Genomic DNA, 15,344 nt, shown 5'->3' on the forward strand with positions numbered 1-15,344 from the left:
AACTTCTTCCATATCTTTCTACAAGTTTAGATGGAGTGAACTTTTCCAGTAATTTTCTTTTTTTCCCCTTTTTTTTGAGGGGGGAAGGCGGGGCAATTAAGTGACTTGCCCAAGGTCACACAGCTAGTACATGTGTCAAGTGTCTGAGGCCGCATTTGAACTCAGGTCCTCCTGACTCCAGGGCCAGTGCTCTACTCACTGCGCCATCTAGCTGCCCCTAGTAATTTTCAAATGTCATTATGATGGTTTCATAATATTTTGAAGTGGGAGCAGTTATGTTATAGGGGAAAATATGATCATGATTTTGGGGGTAGAGGGAGAGGGCATTTGAAGAGGCAAACTGGCTTCATATTTTCAAAACTGTATTTATTTATTATTTTTCAAAAATGTTTTATTAAAAATAACCCTAATTAAAAGTGCAACCCCCCAAAAAACCTCACTTAGTGATTATTTCCATTTAAATGAATAAAGTATTGTTACTGATTTTAGTTACTTCCTCTTATTCCTTTGTCAGAATTATTTGTTCATTCTTATTTATTTTTCCTTTTATGATAGTAATTATTTAGAGCATACTCCATTCTTCAAGTTCTGCCTTTTTCATTTTGTATTATTTCATAAAAGTCTTTGCAGTTTTTTGTATTTTTAATATTTTTATTTCTTAGTTGAATTATATTTCATTACATCAATGCACCATAATTTGCTTGATTGTTCCCAAATGTTTGACATTTGTGTTTTCTAAATTTTTTTGGCAGTTATATATAATGTTGTTAGGAAAATCTTTAAACAGACAACTTTTTTTCTGTTCTTGATATTACTTTTAAGGTATATTCCCAGTGATGGAATTATTAGGTCAGAGGGTAAGATTATTTTTGTAACCTTTACTTCATTCTTCCAAATTGTGTTCCTAAATTTCCAATTCCATTAACAATGAATTAATATATTTGCTGTCCACAATACTGACCAGGATTGAATTTTATATCTTTTAATTATTGTTGACAATTTGATGTATGTGAGGCAGTTCCTCAATGATATTTTAATTTACATATCATTAATGATTAGAGAGGCAGTGTTTTTATTTAAACAGTAAAATGAGAAAAGCGATACTATCTTTAGCCAAATCTGTGATCTTGGGGAAGTCATTTAATCACTTAGGACCTCAGTCTCTCTTTGTAGAATAGGGAAGTGGGATGGCTTAGATGATTCCCTAAGGACCTTTCCAGCTCTGACATTCCATGGCTATTATTTTAACACGTTTCCCTTAAAGCTAAGGTTCTTAATTTTTCTTAACTTCCTTTTGTCATAGACCCCTTTGGCAGTCTGGCGAAGCCTATGGACTCATCAGAATAATGTTTTTAAATGCATAAAATAAAATACATAGAATTATAAAAGGAAACCAATTATATTGAAATTCAGTTATCAAAATATTTTTCAAAACTACTTTAGAGACCTCAGATTAAGAACCCTTGCTAAAAAAAAATCTTAAAGATTTGATAGACATGGGGCCAGATTCTCAATGCATGTCCTTCACTCATTCATTTCTAGCCCATGTTAGTACTGTACTAGTCCAAATCTCTTCCTTCCACCAAATCTGATTTATATAAAAGTTATCTTCCAATTATCATTGTTATTTTTTCCAGTATATTACTGTGTTTATCTTTTTTCTTTTCAAAGAGCTCTCATTTTAAGTGTGTCAGCAATAGTGGGAATTAAGAAATTGTGTCTAATTTTACACATTTAGAAAATAAAGTACAGTAAAGTGACCAATCTGCAGTTACCCAACTAGAACAGAGTGACCCAGTGGAAAGAGCACCAGCATGTTGATCAGAAGACTTAGGTTGAAATCCCACCTCTGATACCACCCTTGGGGCCTTGGGCAAGTCATTTAATCTTCTTGGGCCTCATACCTAAAATGAGAAAACTGTATGAGATAGCCTTGGAAATCCCTTCCAGCTCTAAATCTGTGATCCTACGTAAGTTCTGGCTTTCGCTACTACTATGCCAAATTTCTTCCCATTGTTTCAGCCAGATTCACAACAGAATTAGAGAAATCATATTTTCACATAACAAAAATGATCTCTCAGGGCACGTCATCTTTTTGTTCGTATGATAATTTATGTTAGTATATTGTCTTAAGTAAAGTTTCAGTTCCAGTTAAAAACATGATCCATAACCATGTTATTACAGCTTTAAATGCCATAGTGGTGAACATTAGATAGTTGAAGAAAATCTTTTTTTCTTCCTAAATTTGATTTGTTTCCCAGAAAATTTCGTGAACAAATGAAAGTTAATAATTTTTTCTTTAGTAATAATAGATTCGGTGAAATATCCCCCATGGTAGATTTAGTTTGAGTATGTTAACCCTGCAGTCTTCCTGTGTGTACAAGAATAAGGAACTCCTACTGATAGGAAAATTTAACTAAGTCCTATAAAACCTGATTACTGTGTACAAATTTCTGACAGCTGGTATTTTATACACTGAAACTTATCTTTATGCTTTTGGCTAATGACTATTCAAAGACTTTTTGGAGAAGGTTATTAAGATGGTTAGGAAATAGAACAGAAGATGGATTCCATTCTCAATGTGATATTTTTGTTACTATGAAAGAAAAAAATGAAAATTGATTTTAAAAAATCAGTTTTGTTTTTGGGTCTGCCTTAAAATTTTAAGGGCTACAGCATGTGCTATTTACATGCCCAAATATTACTTTCTTAAACTTTTCTGTTTTTCCTTTCTCACATACAGATGTTAGCACACACACTTTGCACATAAAGAGTTTATTCTAGATTGTATACAAACCAAAGCAGCAGGACACTGCTGTCTTCAGCTCAATGGAAATTGTCAGCATCTCATCTCCTGTAAACAACAGTCTGACGTCAACTCATGCAATGGTGATCAGCAGCCCAACTCTAGAACTAATTTTCAGTTGGCCAAGTTATTGAAAATTTATCATAATGCTTGATAATCTTTGGCTATACTTTATATGATTATAAAAAGAATAAAATAATGACAAAATAATAGAAAATTCTTAACTGCAAACATACTAGATAAAGGTTTTAAATGTAAAAAGTAATGAATTTGTATTCTAATCTTCATATAGTAAGTCTATCTAGTAAATTATTTTTTGTATCCATATTCAGATTTGGAGCACAATTAGAACACAAGGGAATCTAGCTTTTGATTTCACAATATGGTTGTTTGGTATATATATGTACATTTGGCATGGTTTTAGTGATTATTGTTTCATCTTTGTGTTCTCAGAACAATACCTTACACATAGTAGGCTTTTAATAAGTGTTGGTTAGACTTGGCCAGATTGGTAGTTTTTTGTATTTAACTCAAAGTTAATTGACCCTGAAGTTATGATGTTTTTGTCTTATCTGTCTTTATTTTTGTCCGCATGGCTTTATTATAATGATTTAATATTTATTTCTAGTCAAAACATGGATGTGAATAATCTTATCTCTTATTCTATTTAATAGATAAGTAAGTTTCTGACACAGTTACAGATAACATTTGAATTTTGTTTAAGGAATCATTCCAGCACCATGTGGTAGTTATTCCCTTAAAGAACTCTTTTTCCCTAAGCATTAAGAACAGTAACCATGGCATGAGTGTTAGATTGAAATGAAGGTATGGCTGAAGTACCTATTCTGATGTAGAGATAAAGTCATTTTATTACATTTAGTAACAACTTATTTACATAATTATCCCATAAAAAACTGTATTCTATTGTTTATTTTGCCACTGAAAGCATATATAAGCCTTGTAGAATTCTTTGCCAAAATCAGTACTTAAAATTGAATGGTTTAATTCTATTATATTGGTAACAGTGAGGGCAAAACAAACATGAAAATCCCCATGTTCATAAGCTAAAATCTGAATATTAACTGGAAAAAGTTGTATAGATTTTCACAATTAAAATGTGTTCTTTTAATGTCTTCCTATAATACGTTAAAATATTTGTTTCCTATTTTAAAGAAAATTGTATTTTCAATTTATGATCCAAATTATAATGACAGTTAAAAGTATAATTTTCACACGCGTACATAATGATAGATTGGTAGATTTTGGGAATAACCTCTGATGGGGGAATAATCAAAATTTGCATCATACTTTAGGATTCTTAGTTTTGAAAGTTATATTTGTATGTACTTGAAAAATGCACGTAGAATCATCCACCAATAAGTTGGCCCCTAACTTCTTTGTCACTAGAGATCTATTTTGAATTCCCGTTTCCATTCTTGGTCTCTGAATCTTTGACCCACCAGTCTCCCATGCTTGGCCTGTACTCTCTTCTTATCTCCTCCTCCATAGAATCTCTGTCTTTGTTTTTGATGCAGCTCAAAACCCACCTTCTACTTAAAGCCTTTCCTGATCCTCCTAGCTGCTGGTGACCTCCCTCCCAAACAGCCTGTGTTAACTATTTTATATTTATTTGTATTTTATCCTCATTCTGTTTACTCTGTATTTACTTAAATATGTGCTTATTAGTTGAGATTGTTTGACTCATTATATTTGTGTCACCAAAGCTAAGCTTCATGCATGGCAAACTAGCAAGTATGTGCTTAACAAATACTTGTTGATTTATTATTGGTTGGTGCATATTTAGAAAATACAAACTAATTTTAATATTAGCTTAATAAAAGCATGATCAGCTAGGTGGCTCAGTGAGTAGAGCACTGGCCCTGGAGTCAGGAGGACCTGAGTTCAAATCTGGCCTCAGGCACCTTGACACACTTATTAGCTGTGTGACCTTGGGCAAGTCACTTAACCCCGATTGCCCTGTCCTCCTCACTCCAAAAGAAAAAATCTCCCCAAAAAAAATAAAAATAAAAGCATGATCAGAATGATAAAATCTTACCAGATGTGTTGCATTACAAAGCCAAATATAATTTTTAAAAAATCAGTTGCTATTTTGGGTTTTCCATGTATTTGCTATTCCTATGTGTAGATAATTATGAATAATAAACAATTTACTGTCTTAGCAATTTTCATAATATACTTCCTATGTTAACACCTATGTAATATTTGATCAAAATATCTTAACAAAACAAAAAGTAAACTTGTGGTAAAAAAAAACATGTATTTTTGATGGAATAACTGAAAAATGAGTAAGAAATTTAGTATATATTTTTTGGTTTCAGTAAGAGCAAAAATTAAAATTTGACCAGGCTTTTCAAAATATGGTATCTTTTTTTTTTTTAAAGTTAGCAGTATGAAGGAAGAATAAGGGATGAGGTACACAGGTTCACTCTCAACAAAGAAATCAAGTTGCTGCAATCTCAACATTTTTCTCCTTTTTCTCTGAATGACAAAAAAATAAGTAACAATAACAGCTGCTGGCCAAAGCCTTTCATTTCCTTTCTGCAGTAGGAGTCTGAAAGATAGGAATCCTGCTGAGGGAGCCTCGCACATGCAGGTGGCAAGGAGAAGGCCTTACCACCAAAAACTGACATAGAAAGAAAAGAGTGTACATCAGCATAATGCACTGTTAGATTCTTTATTTTGTTGTCTGGACAACAGACCATTTGACCTGCTGAATATCTTCTGGACTGAGCAATCACTTCTAGCTTATGACAGTGTTCCTGTGTGTGTGTTTGTCAGCTTACAAGTGCTACAGCTTTTCATCACTGAATTGAGTTATCCCAACTGCAAACACATTAAGGGTAAGGAAAGAGGACCCATGTCGTAGCACACCTTCCCTTTGGCTTGAGATGATCGAATTCAGCTCACAGAGGCTAATTTGAAGAGCTAAGTTGAACTTCAAGTTACCTTGCTTTTCTAGAATTCATCATTGTCACATGAACATGTTGCAAAATAGAATTTTGACTCTTCCTGGAAGCTTTTTGCTGTAACACCGCTAATTTTACTGGGAATATTCTGTTGCCATAATACTCATTTGTATTGTTTAGCAAAGGGCAACTAACCAGGTTTTCTTTGCCACACTATAGCCATTTAACCTTTTTCTCCCAAAAACATCTAACCAGTATATCCATGTGAAACAGTTTTTTCCTACATGGCTCATACTAGGAACAAAGTAATATAAATGTTTCACAAGTTGAGTAGATTTAGTTTCACTTAAGGCAAGCTTTGGGGGAGAAAAGATCTATCTGTTTTACTTCATTGTATTTTGAGGAACCCGATCCTGTCTTCTACTTTATAACCCAAATTTGGTGTTTTCCAGTAGATATGTGATGAACCTGTTAATTGTCAAAAAATGTTACTTTCTTGATTGACTTAAGTCTGATGCTAGAGGGAAAGTGTAGCTATGTTGATTTTTTCATAGAAATGGTATGCTGCCTTCAAGAGCCATTGTATGAAATATATACCTTGACCACTGGAACTAATTGGACTTTAGAACTAGATCTTGCAAATATCATAGGTGAGTTTGTGGATAGCACAAATTTAATTTCAATACACTGGAAATATTTATGATGTAGTCCTTATGTGACTTTCGATTTGAGATGAATGCCAAACATGGTCACTTTGGAATTTTGAAAAATCACCCTAGACTTCTCCCAGAAACTTAAGTATGAAAATTAAAAACAAAGTAAATTTGTAATTATAGCATTAAGTTTATTAGGCATCACAGAATTTTTAACAACTTTTTTAACCAAGAAAATCTTATACTACTAGTGCCTTTTGACTACATAACCTTAGTAATCATTTTGACTCATTAGGATAGATTTTTCCAAAGAACTGCATAGACAATTATTCAGATGATTTCTTGTCTTCAGTGGCAGTGGTACAGCTAAACTCTCAAAACCTTTAAGAATTTGTCCCTAATGATTTGTACAAACTCCAAATTAAGTTGAATTAATAGGGAATGAAGAAATAATTTGAAATACTCACAAGTTCCATTATGCAAAAGACATCATTTTGCCAATAGACACAAATAGAATGCTTTTATATCCCTGACTTTCAGAAGAATAAAAGTTTTCATTCCCAGGAACTGCTGCTGAAGCCAGATGAACTGTATTGTGTGCCTAACAGCCTTACGTGCATGAAATGTTCCTTCTTGAAGCTCGTGTAAACAGAAGTAGAGTTGTACTGTAAGTTTCAAGGGGAAAAAAATAGCCTCTAGTAGAGCAGGTAGGGGCAGAAGCTGCGTGATTTTCCCAAAAGGAGAGGTTTTTCTTTTTTCTCATTAATTTGGAAGATTCATTCAAATCATTGGTCCTCAGATGTATGTACACACTTGTCCTGGTTCTCACCTAACTTAGTACATGCCCTGTTTAGCCAGCTAGCCCACCTTTTTCATTCTCCCATACTTTTGCTTCCAACCCTTTGAACTGTTGAGTTGTATTTGGTTATAATTAGTTGACCTTGTCCTCAAACCAGCTCCAGAGAGAGATATGTGTTGCAGCTTTGGGAAACCAGCAGTGAATTGGGTCAGCTTTAAAGGAAAACAAATAGTTCATTGAAAAAGTTTTGTACAATACATTTCTCCCATCACAAAGTCTCATTGCCCCAAATCAGGCCAGAAATAGTGGTAAGTTAGAAATGATTCATGGGACCTTATAAGAAGACACTAAAGGGGCCTTGCCCCTTCAACTAGCCATTCATTTTCCTGTGTTTTTACCATTATATGCTTTTATTTTTATATCCAAAGTACGGAAAATTTATGTCGTTGTACTATTATAACCACTTTTATTCCATTTCGTTTATACGTTTCTAGATAGTGGGCCAAATTAACTTTTTAAGAAGTAGATGGGGGGTGGGTAGGAAATTCCATAGACTTCCATAGGCTCAGAACTGACCTCACAGCCAACCCAATTACAGTTTCCTACTGGTTACCTCAGTCCGAAGACATGAAATAAAAAATGGAGTATCACATGCCATACATTTAAAACATCAGGCAGACACGTTAATGTGTTAGTTGAAACTTTTTTGGGCATACACTCAGCATTGATATGTTTATCTTGATAATTTTAATACTGCATTAGCCGTAGCTAAAATAATGGATTTGCTTTCCAGAAAGGTCTTAGGTGACAAGGTCTAGAAGACAGAAGCCTACTATTGATCTTTTGTTTTGTTTTTGGAAACTGGGTCTCTTGAACTCACCCAGGCTAGAAGTGTAGTGGCTATTCATGGGCCTGATCTTAAGGTCGATTGGTATGGAAGCTTTAACCTGCTCAATTTTTCCAGTCTGGGCCAATTTACCCCTCCCTAGGTAGTCTGATGTCCCTTTTCTCCTGAGGGCTCACCATGCTAGTGCCAGACTTAGTGCAGATACCTGATCAGCTTTAGCCCTTTTTAAACTTAGAACTCCTAAACTCAAGTAATCTACAAGCCTCTGCCTCCTCCTGTAGCCGGGATTGTGGGCATGGGCTGTCATGCCCAGCCTGTGAAGTCTACTTTATTTTGTACAAGATTTCCTTTTTACTGAGAAATTTTGGAGTTTGGTGGATATGGAAAATTTCTTAAGCTGCTTTTAGTTCTTTATTAAAACAAAATACTAGCACAGTATTTATGAATGAATTCATTAAACTTTCTTTAGCAACCTGAAGAGACTGATTCACCATTCCTGATCATCTTACTGTTTACCATGTGAAGGAATCTGTTAGGAAATTAAATTATCTTAGCCTTAGATAAACATGATAGCTCACTGCAATCTGCAAGTCAGGGAAAGACTAAGGTCTTCTATTTTTTTTTATCTTACTAGTTAGCTGTCAACAGTCAAAGGAATGATTCCTGTTGAAACACTTGAATCTCCTGCTCCTATCTCAAATTACATTGAGAGATGACAGATGGATGCATAACAGCAGTGGCACAGAATGGCTGATGAATGGGACATGAACAAAGCAGAGCCAAAAGTCTTCTGAGATAGAAAAATATATGTAATGACTCTGTAAGCATTATCAGTATTGTCAGCCATGTTAAAATGTATTTAGAAGGGAGAAGTAGTCTCCTGCTCAAGGCCCTAATTTCTCATCTTCTAAAGGAAGCACCTTCTGGTTCTAAAGCCTGTACACCTCCCCTCTGTTTTGTATGTGTGTCTCATTCTTTAGGTATTCTCCATTTGCCCTGCACTAGGTCAGAAAAACAAATGCATTTCTGTATTAGCAGCACCCAATAGGGTGACAGGATAAAAATTAGCCTAAACATTTTAGACTTTGGAGTAAAATAATTGAAAAAGGACAAAAATGTACACATACGTAACATTAAAAATAGCCTGACGGTACTTATAATAAAGACTCTTCTTGTTTTCTGTATTAGTAACTGAGCGCACAGAGGTGTGTATTCTGTGCTACTAATTATATCCTTCAGCATGTACTTAGGAACCATCTGGGAGGACAGAATACATTTCTTCACTTTTTATCAGCTGATACAGATGACCAAAGGGAGTGAAGTTGGAATGCAGAGAAAGCATATTACCTCTCAGCTGTACCTGATCTTTAAAACTAAGGAAACAGTATGACTTCTGTAATTCCTTTCCCCAGAGCCACACAAAAAGTTACCTGTGTTAATATATGCACTAAAAGAAAAGATATTCCCATGTAGTTGAGATATGTTTAAATTAGTATTACATACTTCATGGATAGCTATATAATGGCATGCTCTTAAATAACTTTTGAGTCAAATGGATGTACATTCTTGATAGCTACAGAGTGATGGCATCTTAATGTCTAGCTACGCAGAAATACAATTGTCAGATTCGTTAAGGATAATTTTTAGACTTTTTTAAGGCTTCATTATTTGTTTTTAATAAGATATGTCTTTGTTAAAGGTGTTATTGTCCTATACTAAGTGATACTATAAAATTGTACAGCCTTTTTATTTTACAAGAAGAATTCAGGTTCACTCAGTTCTTCTGTGTACTGATACATTCTTAAACCGGAAAACAAAAGAAGCCCTCAAACAGTTCATAAACTTTCCCTGGAAGGCAGCTCTATTTTAGGACTGCTAAGCAAGTCCTTCCTATCACACTGGTGTAAGAGATGGGGGAGCCGTTTTGTTTCCGCGGGGTTAAAAACATTCTTCCTCCCTCTTCCCCCCAGCTTTAGCCAAATGTAAGTCAGGTGATTGATTGGAACTACTTCCAGTCAGAGCTCTGACCTAGCAGAAACCAGGCCTCAGGTCAGTCGGGTGAAAGACCAGAGGCTCCTATGCATGCTTTTAAACAAGCTATTTGAGGAAGGCATGACGTAGGCAGTCAGGGGGTTGTATCTGGCCAATGAAGAGCCTGGCGGGAGATTTGAAGGGGTGGGGTGGGGTGCGGTGTCTATAAAAGGATTGGCATCCATCTGAGTTCTTTGTACTTTCTTCTGTACTCTGTTCGGGGCATGAACCCATTTATTCAGGAGGAATTAATGTAAACTATAATTAAAACGTTCCTGGCTTCCCAACGTGTATTGTTTATTCCTAGATAATGTAAGTATGTTTCAAACACTGGTACTATACAAATCATTCACTTTAAAAGAAGAGCATAACAAGGTGCAGGTCCCTTGCTTCTCTGATTCACAGGTCCTCTTCACTGCTCTTCCACCCACGTGGGCCATATATGTATGTAATCTTTTTTCAGGAAGGACACTGTTCAGGAAATCTTTTTCTCTCCAGATACCAGGCCAAAGAAATCTTGAAGTAAGGGTGATTCATGAGGCACCCTGTCTGCCCTGCCTCAAAGGATCATGATGCCTAGGAGCTTTAAAATCTTCTCTCCCTTCTGGCTGAGTTGGAAAGTATACATCTGCTTCTTCAGGAACTCTTATCAGTGCCTTGGCTGCTGCCATCACATGATCCAGGAGTGCCAACTTTCAGGAATTCTCCTAGGTTACATGATGAGCAAACCATGGGCCATCACATATTTGTGCTGCCCCAAGGCAGCCAGCGTAGTTCTTAAGGGGTAGAGAAAATATATTTGCATAGGGCTCAGACTGCATTCCTCCCTCCCCTAAGAAATTAGGTCTTCTGTGCTTTCTCTTTTGGAAAGGGCAAGGAATCTAAAAATGGTTGCAACCTGCACGGTCTTATTGGCTGTAGCAAAGTGGTGACTCCTTCTTGAAATAGTTTATAATCATCTTGGGGCAGCCTCGGTCACTGGAAACAGAGCAATCAGAGCATTGTAGATCTAGAACTGGAAGGAACCTCAGCTCAGATACTACCTCATTCCATTCCCTCATTTTACAGATGAGGTCCAGGAAAGCCTTTGCAACCTACATAAATCACATAGTAGCATCAGAAGCAGGATCTGAAGCCAGGTCCTCTTGCCTTGAGAATTCATGCATTTTCCTTTATACTCTACTGCTTCTCAGAGATATGGGGAACTGTGAGTAGACTATTGCATACCAAGCTGTTCCCTTGGTTACTTGTGTGTGTGTCTTTTAATAAGTGAGGATTGAGTTGGGAGGTTATGTTGGGGAATAACCAATAAAAGGCATCAGTAAAATTATTTTTAAAAAATCCTTAGTCTGGCCCTATACCTATTAAAGGGGAAAGAAGCCCTTTAAAGCCCCTCATAAGCGGGCCTCTTCCTACCTTTTCAGTGTTCTTACAACTTAGTCCCCTCCATGTTCTCTGCATTCCCGTGACCTGGCCTCCTTGTTGTTCCTCAAACAAGACTTCCATCTCCTTCCTCCAAGCATTTTCACAGACCTTCATGCCTGGAATTCTCTCCTTCATTTCTACCTCTTGACTTGCCTGGCTTCCTTTAAGTCTTAGTCCAAGTCCTACCTTCTGCAAGAAACCTTCTTGTCCTTCTTAATCTTTGTGTCTTCCCTGAGATGATGTATAATTTGTCATATATACATAGGTATGTATGGTTTATTTGTATGTAGTTGTATGCTATTATCTCCCCCATTATACTGTGAGTTCCTTGAGAGAAGGGACTGTTTTTGCCTTTTTTTATTCCACAGCACTTTGCACAGTGCCTAGCAAATAATAGACACTTTAAATTCTTGTTGACTAACATTTCCTTGATCTCCTCTTACCTCCTACACTTTATGTCCTTCTGCTTACAAGAAAGTATTTTTTTCATTTCCAAATTTATTTATTTTGGGGTATAACATGATAGAATCTTGGAGCTGCAATAGTCCTCAGAAACCATCAGGTTTACTGTACCTGAACAAAAATCCCTTTTACATTATACCCAACAAATGACCATCTATCTTTTCCTTGAAGGCTTCATGTGAGGAGGAAACCATTTACCTCCCAAGGCAGTCTGTTACACTTCTAGATAGGTCTAAATGTTCCTTACATAAAACTTGAAATTGTTTCTTTGTGGCTTCCACCCATTGTTCCTAATTCTGCCTAGTGGGGCCAAGTAGAATAAATCTAATCCACTTTCCATGAGACAACCCTTCAAATACTTGAAGACAGCTTTCATTCCTCCTCGCCCCTTTTTCTGTTTTTGTATGTGAAACCATAGATCTTTCTTACCTATATACATTTATATACATTTCATTTTTAAAAGATTATAATAAATCAGCACGTTTGTTTAATCACCATCCTACTTGTCTTTCTAAACTCCCGTTCTCTTCCATGTATTTTAAAAAATGCTACAATGATCTTTTTTTTTCTTTCCTTTTCTATCGCAAATCTCCCTCTTCCTTTCTTGCCAAAAAGCACTCTCCCCGCCCCCACTTCCCGCCCCCCCCCCCCCCCCCCCCCCACCGTTTACAAATGGAAACCTTCCATTGAAAACAAATAAGCAGTCAAGAAAGACATTCACATATTGGCCATGTCCATATTATTTATCTTAATTTGCCCCTTGAGTTCCCACCTCCCTCCCCTCAATCCTTTCTCTTCTCATGTCCAGGCTAAATATCCTCAGTGCTTTCAACACAGGTATATGGCATGAGTTCAGAACCTTGAGATGAAACATCCTGGTTGCTTTCCTGTGGATACTCTCCAGCTTATCTATGTTATTCCTCATATGTAGACCCCAGAATTGAGTACAACAATCCAAATGTGATCTGACCCAGGCAGAGTACAGCAGAACTGTTACCAGTCCTGAAGAACATGTTTATCTTAATGTGGCCTGAGACTACAATAGCTTTGTTGGTTACCAGTTCACATTATTTACTCATAGTGAACTTACAGTTCACTTAAAAACTGCAGATCTTTTTCAGAAAAAGTGCTGTCTAGTCCTGCCTTCCTTATCTTGTACTCATGAAGATGATTTTTTAAAGCATAAGTGTAACATTTTGCATTTGTCTCTATTACATTTCGCATTTCATTTTATTCTGTTTACCCCAATGTTCTGATAGCCTGTCAAGATCCTTTTGAATCCTTACTGTCATCTTTGTGTTAATTCTACCTCCTAGCTTTGTATCATCTACAAATCTGATAAGCATTCTACCTCTCCCTTAAGTCCTTGATAAAAATGTTAAAAAGCACAGAGCCACATACTTACCCCTGGGGTATTCTGCTGGAGAACTTCTTTTAAGGTGGCATCAATTTGTTAATTAACTATTCTTTGAGTCTGGCCATTCCAACAATTCTGAAATCCCCCTAACTATACCATTCTTTTCCACTCCAGTACTTTTCTAAAATTCAAAGTAAACTATATATAAAGCATTCCCTTGAGCTACCAGTTTATTAAACTTGTCAAAAAGGGAAATTAGGTTAATCTGGCATTATTTATTTTGATGACATCATGTCGGTCCTTTGTGATCACTACTTCCTGTTTCTGGATGTTTACTAACTATCCCTTTAATTCTAAAATTTTGCCCAGAATCTAGGTGAACTCCCCTGCCTCAATTTACTTATTCATAAGTTGAGGATGATTCCATTATGCAAAGGATCCATAAATACATGTTTGTGGTTGTTTCTTACCAAATGAAAAGAGAGAACTACATACATTTAAATTGGGAAGCAACATAGTATAATGGGAAGAGTATTGGAAAGGGTATAAGAAGACCTGCTCTTGAGACTTGACTCTGCCTCTTCCTAGCTTTTGCCAATCACTTAATTTGATTGAGGCTATTTCCTCATTTTAGAAATGAAGACAATTATAATATCTGCCTCATATAGTTGTTGCTATTTGTTAAAAAGCTATTATTTTTAGAGATATTCTCCCATAAAAACAGGCATAAATTCTTAGTAACTGAATTGGAAGAGCCTGCAGAGACCATTAACTGGAATCACCTCTACAATATACCTGACAAGTAGTCATCTAACCTAGATAATCTCATGATCTTGTATTCTGCAAGTTCTCTACCCTGTTGAGATCTTTAGGTATCCTACCTCTATCATTTAATCCAGGAGTCGGCAAACTATGGGGCTTTAGAGCCAAAGCTAAGAATGGTTTTTATATTTTTAAATTAAAAAAAAAACACTCTAAAAATGTAAAAAATCATTCTTAGCTCACCAGCCAGTAATAAAAGGGGTGGAGAGAATAGTTTGCAAACTTTTGAAATCTATTAGCTGGCCTGCCTTTCATCTGTAGATTTGATGACTGTGTTATCGTTAATTTCATCTAATATGATGATAAATGCCAAATAGAACAGAGGCAAGAACAAATCTGAGGGATACCAAACTAAAGGCATTCCTTGAGGCTGCCATTATTTACCACTTTTTGAGTCTGGCCATTCAGTCAATTCCAAATCTACTTTAAGTACTGTCATCTATCTTGCACCTCACCATCTTATAAAGGTTTTTTGAGAAATTTTGTCAAAAGCTTTACTTAAATTCAGATTTGCAATGTCTGTAATGTTCTTCTGATTTGCCAGTTTAGTAACTGTCAAATAAAAAATCTCATGAGCTATTCTTGATGAACACGTGCCACCTCTTAGTGATATCTGCTTCCCTTTCTAAGTGCTCGTAAGTTATCCCTTCAATATTATGTTCCTGAATCACATTGAAGTCAGGTTCATTGGCCTGTAATTTTGAAAAAAAAATCACCATCTTCCCCTAATAAAAAAAACTGAACCAATATTTGCTCTTTATTCCTAGAGCACCTCTTCCACATAGAGGCGGCTAGGTGGCACAATGGATAGAGTTGTGGGCCTGGGTTCAGGAAGACCTAGTTTCAAATCTGGCCTCAGATACTTATTAGCCATGTGACCATGGGTAAATCAACCTCTCTATTTACCTCAGTTTTCTCATCTGTAACTGTGATGTTTTGAGGATCAAATAAGATAGTTTTTACAGTGCTTAGCATAGTACCTGGCACCCACACACAGTAGGCACTTAATGCTGATTATTCCTTCCTATTCTCCATAATTTAAAAAAAATGACACACCTGCCCATTCCTTCAGTGCCCTGTGATTCTGTTCAATTCAAAAAGCAAATATTAAGTTCCTGCTATATGCCAGACATTGTGCTAGGTGCTGGGAAACAAAGACAAAAACAAAATAATCCCTTTGCTCCAGGAGTTTAAATTAGACTGAGGAGGAGACAG

The 15,344-nt window shown here is 36.0% G+C and overlaps 1 protein-coding gene across 1 annotated transcript in view; it reads left to right on the forward strand.

The window, feature by feature from the left end:
- Window positions 1-15,344, forward strand: part of SERTAD2 (SERTA domain containing 2) — a 154,913-nt gene that overhangs the window by 20,367 nt on the left and 119,202 nt on the right. The window lies entirely within an intron of this gene.

This window comes from Trichosurus vulpecula, chromosome 3, assembly GCF_011100635.1.
Source record: "Trichosurus vulpecula isolate mTriVul1 chromosome 3, mTriVul1.pri, whole genome shotgun sequence".
Lineage (NCBI taxonomy): Eukaryota > Metazoa > Chordata > Mammalia > Diprotodontia > Phalangeridae > Trichosurus > Trichosurus vulpecula.